Source organism: Camellia sinensis, chromosome 15 (genome assembly GCF_055761805.1).
Source record: "Camellia sinensis isolate YWXY chromosome 15, ASM5576180v1, whole genome shotgun sequence".
NCBI classification, from domain to species: Eukaryota; Viridiplantae; Streptophyta; class Magnoliopsida; order Ericales; family Theaceae; genus Camellia; species Camellia sinensis.
This window is the reverse complement of record NC_138975.1, coordinates 37305-42500: the sequence shown is the minus strand read 5'-3', so window position 1 is coordinate 42500 and position 5196 is coordinate 37305.

Below are 5196 nucleotides of genomic sequence, written 5' to 3'. Positions count from 1 at the left end.
CGGCCTCGGCCCGTATGTCTTGCCAAGGCGTTGCCCAACATGCCATGCCACGGCCTCGGCCCGCATGCCTTGCCACGGCATTGCCCAGCATGCCATGCCACCGTGTTGCCCGGCATGCCATGCCTTAGCCTTGGCCAACTTGGCATGCCACGGCCTCGGCCATCATGCCATGCCACGGCCTCGGCCCGCATGCCTTGCCACAGCGTTGCCCAACATGCCATGCCACGGCCTTGGCCCGCATGCCATGCCATGCCACAGCCCGCATGTCCTGCCACGGCGTTGCCTAACATGCCACGCCACGGCCTCGGCCCGCATGCCTTGCGACGGCGTCGCCCAACATGCCATGCCGCGGCCACGGCCCGCATGCCATGGCACGGCCTCGGCCCGCATGCCTTGCCACGGCGTTGCCCAACATGCCATGGCACGGCCTCGGCCCGCATGCCTTGCCACCGCGTTGCCCAGCATGCCATGCCACCGCGTTGCCCGGCGTGCCATGCCTTAGCCTTGGCCAACATGTCGAGCCACGGCCTCGGCCCGCATGCCTTGCTACGGCTTCGCCCAACATGCCATGCCACGGCCTCGGCCCGCATGCCATGCCACGGCCTCGGCCCGCATGCCTTGCCACGGCGTTGCCCAACATGCCATGCCACGGCCACGGCCCGCATGTCTTGCCACGGCGTTGCCAAACATGCCATGCCACAGCCTCGGCCCACATGCCTTGCGACGGCGTCGCCCAACATGCCATGCCACGGCCACGGCCCGCATGCCATGCCATGGCCTCGGCCCGCATGCCATGCCACGGCCTCGGCCCGCATGCCTTGCTACGGCGTTGCCCAACATGCCATGCCACGGCCTCGGCCCGCATGCCTTGCCACCGCGTTGCCCAGCATGCCATGCCACCGCGTTGCCCGGCGTGCCGTGCCTTAGCCTTGGCCAACATGTCGAGCCACGGCCTCGGCCCGCATGCCTTGCTACGGCGTCGCCCAACATGCCATGCCACGGCCTCGGCCCGCATGCCATGCCACGGCCTCCGCCCGCATGACATGCCACGGCCTCGGACCGCATGCCTTGCTACGGCGTCGCCCAACAAGCCATGCCACGGCCTCGGCCCGCATGCCATGCCACGGCCTCGGCCCGAATGCCTTGCTACGACGTTGCCCAACATGCCATGCCACGGCCCTGGCCCGCATGCCTTGCCACCACGTTGCCCAGCATGCCATGCGACCGCGTTGCCTGGCGTGCCATGCCTTAGCGTTGGCCAACAAGTCGTGCCACCGCCTCGGGCCGCATGCCATGCCATGCCACGGCCCGCATGTCTTGCCATGGCGTTGCCAAACATGCCATGCCACGGCCTCTGCCCGCATGCCTTGCCACGGCCTCGGCCAACATGCCATGCCACGGCCTCGGCCCGCATGCCATGCCACGGCCTCGGCCCGCATGCCTTGCTACGGCGTCGCCCAACATGCCATGCCACGGCCTCGGCCCGCATGCCCTTCTACGGCGTTGCCCAACATGCCATGCCACGGCCTCGGCCCGCATGCCTTGCCACCGCGTTGCCAAGCATGCCATGCCACCGCGTTGCCCGGCGTGCCATGCCTTAGCCTTGGCCAACATGTCGTGCCACGGCCTCGGCCCCCATGCCATGCCATGCCACGGCCCGCATGTCTTGCCACGGCGTTGCCAAACATGCCATGCCACGGCCTCGGCCCGCATGACATGCCACGGCCTCGGCCCGCATGCCTTGCGACGGCGTCGCCCAACATGCCATGCCACGGCCTCGGCCCGCATGCCATGCCACAGCCTCGGCCCGCATGCCTTGCCACGACGTAGCCCAACTTGCCATGCCACAGCGTCGGCCCGCATGCCATGCCACGGCCTCGGCTCGCATGACATGCCACGGCCTCGGCCCGCATGCCTTGCTACGGCGTCGCCCAACTTGCCATGCCACGGCCTCGGCCCGCATGCCATGCCACGGCCTCGGCCCGCATGACATGCCACGGCCTCGGACCGGATGCCTTGCTACGGCGTCGCCCAACATGCCATGCCACGGCCTCGGCCCGCATGCCTTGCTACGACGTTGCCCAACATGCCATGCCACGGCCCCTGCCCGCATGCCTTGCCACCGCGTTGCCCAGCGTGCCATGCCTTAGCCTTGGCCAACATGTCGTGCCACGGCCTCGGCCCGCATGCCATGCCATGCCACGGCCCGCATGTCTTGCCACGGCGTTGCCAAACAAGCCATGCCACGGACTCGGCCCGCAAGACATGCCACGGCATCGACCCGCATGCCTTGCTACGGCGTCGCCCAACATGCCATGCCACGGCCTCGGCCCGCATGCCATGCCACGGCCTCGGCCCGCATGCCTTGCTACGACGTCGCCCAACTTGCCATGCCACGGCCTCGGCCTGCATGCCATGCCACGGCCCCGGCTCGCATGACATGCCACGGCCTCGGCCCGCAGGCCATGCCACGGCCTCCGCCCGCATGACATGCCACGGCCTCGGACCGCATGCCTTGCCACGGCGTCGCCCAACATACCATGCCACGGCCTCGGCCCGCATGACATGCCACGGCCTCGGCCCGCATGCCTTGCTACGACGTCGCCCAACTTGCCATGCCACGGCCTCGGCCTGCATGCCATGCCACGGCCCCGGCTCGCATGACATTCCACGGCCTCGGCCCGCAGGCCGTGCCACGGCCTCCGCCCGCATGACATGCCACGGCCTCGGACCGCATGCCTTGCCACGGCGTCGCCCAACATGCCATGCCACGGCCTCGGCCCGCATGCCATGCCACGGCCTCGGCCCGCATGCCTTGCTACGACGTTGCCCAACATGCCATGCCACGGCCCCGGCCCGCATGCCTTGCCACCGCGTTGCCCAGCATGCCATGCCACCGCGTTGCCCGGCGTGCCATGCCTTAGCCTTGGCCAGCATGTCGTGCCACGGCCTCGGCCCGCATGCCATGCCATGCCACGGCCCGCATGTCTTGCCACGGCGTTGCCAAACATGCCATGCCACGGCCTCAGCCCGCATGCCTTGCTACGGCGTCGCCCAACATGCCATGCCACGGCCTCGGCCCGCATGCCATGCCACGGCCTCGGCCCGCATGCCCTTCTACGGCGTTGCCTAACATGCCATGCCACGGCCTCAGCCCGCATGCCTTGCTACGGCGTCGCCCAACATGCCATGCCACGGCCTCGGCCCGCATGCCATGCCACGGCCTCGGCCCGCATGCCCTTCTACGGCGTTGCCTAACATGCCATGCCACGGCCTCGGCCCGCATGCCTTGCCACCGCGTTGCCCAGGATGCCATGCCACCGCGATGCCCGGCGTGCCATGCCTTAGCCTTGGCCAACATGTCGTGCAACGGCCTCGGCCCGCATGCCATGCCATGGCACGGCCCGCATGTCTTGCCACGGCGTTGCCAAACATGACATGCCACGGCCTCGGCCCGCATGACATGCCACGGCCTCGGCCCGCATGCCTTGCGACGGCGTCGCCCAACATGCCATGCCATGGCCACGGCCCGCATGCCATGCCACGGCCTCGGCCCTCATGCCTTGCTACGGCATCGCCCAACATGCCATGCCACGGCCTCGGCCCGCATGCCTTGCCACCGCGTTGCCCAGCATGCCATGCCACCGCGTTGCCCGGCGTGCCATGCCTTAGCCTTGGCCAACATGTCGAGCCATGGCCTCGGCCCGCATGCCTTGCCACGGCGTTGCCCAATATGCCATGCCACGGCCTCGGCCCGCATGCCATGCCACGGCCTCGGCCCGCATGCCATGCCATGGCCTCGGCCCGCATGCCTTGCCACGGCGTTGCCCAACATGCCATGCCATGCCACGGCCTCGGCCCGCATGCCATGCCACCGCGTTGCCCGGCGTGCCATGCCTTAGCCTTGGCCAACATGTCGAGCCACGGCATCGGCCCGCATGCCTTGCCACGGCGTTGCCCAACATGCCATGCCACGGCCTCGGCCCGCATGCCTTGCCACGACGTCACCCAACTTGCCATGCCACGGCCTCGGCCCGCATGCCATGCCACGGCCTCGGCTCGCATGACATGCCACGGCCTCGGCCCGCATGCCTTTCTACGCCGTCGCCCAACTTGCCATGCCACGGCCTCGGCCCGCATGCCATGCCACGGCCTCGGCCCACATGCCTTGCTACGACGTTGCCCAACATGCCATGCCACGGCCCCGGCCCGCATGCCTTGCCACCGCGTTGCCCAGCGTGCCATGCCTTAGCCTTGGCCAACATGTCGTGCCACGGCCTCGGCCCGCATGCCATGCCATGCCACGGCCCGCATGTCTTGCCACGGTGTTGCCAAACATGCCATGCCACGGACTCGGCCCGCAAGACATGCCACGGCCTCGGCCCGCATGCCTTGCTACGGCGTCGCCCAACATGCCATGCCACGGCCTCGGCCCGCATGACATGCCACGGCCTTGGCCTGCATGCCATGCCACGGCCCCGGCTCGCATGACATGCCCCGGCCTCGGCCCGCAGGCCATGCCACGGCCTCCGCCCGCATGACATGCCACGGCCTCGGACCGCATGCCTTGCCACGGCGTCGCCCAACATGCCATGCCACGGCCTCGGCCCGCATGCCATGCCACGGCCTCGGCCCGCATGACATGCCACGGCCTCGGCCCGCATGCCTTGCTACGACGTCGCCCAACTTGCCATGCCACGGCCTCGGCCTGCATGCCATGCCACGGCCTCGGACCGCATGCCTTGCCACGGCGTCGCCCAACATGCCATGCCACGGCCTCGGCCAGCATGCCATGCCACGGCCTCGGCCCGCATGCCTTGCTACGACGTTGCCCAACATGCCATGCCACGGCCCCGGCCCGCATGCCTTGCCACCGCGTTGCCCAGCATCCCACGCCACCGCGTTGCCCGGCGTGCCATGCCTTAGCCTTGGCCAACATGTCGTGCCACGGCCTCGGCCCACATGCCATGCCATGCCACGGCCCGCATGTCTTGCCACGGCGTTGCCAAACATGCCATGCCACGGCCTCGGCCCGCATGCCTTGCTACGGCGTCGCCCAACATGCCATGCCACGGCCTCGGCCCGCATGCCATGCCACGGCCTCGGCCCGCATGCCCTTCTACGGCGTTGCCCAACATGCCATGCCACGGCCTCGGCCCGCATGCCTTGCCACCGCGTTGCCCAGCATGCCATGCC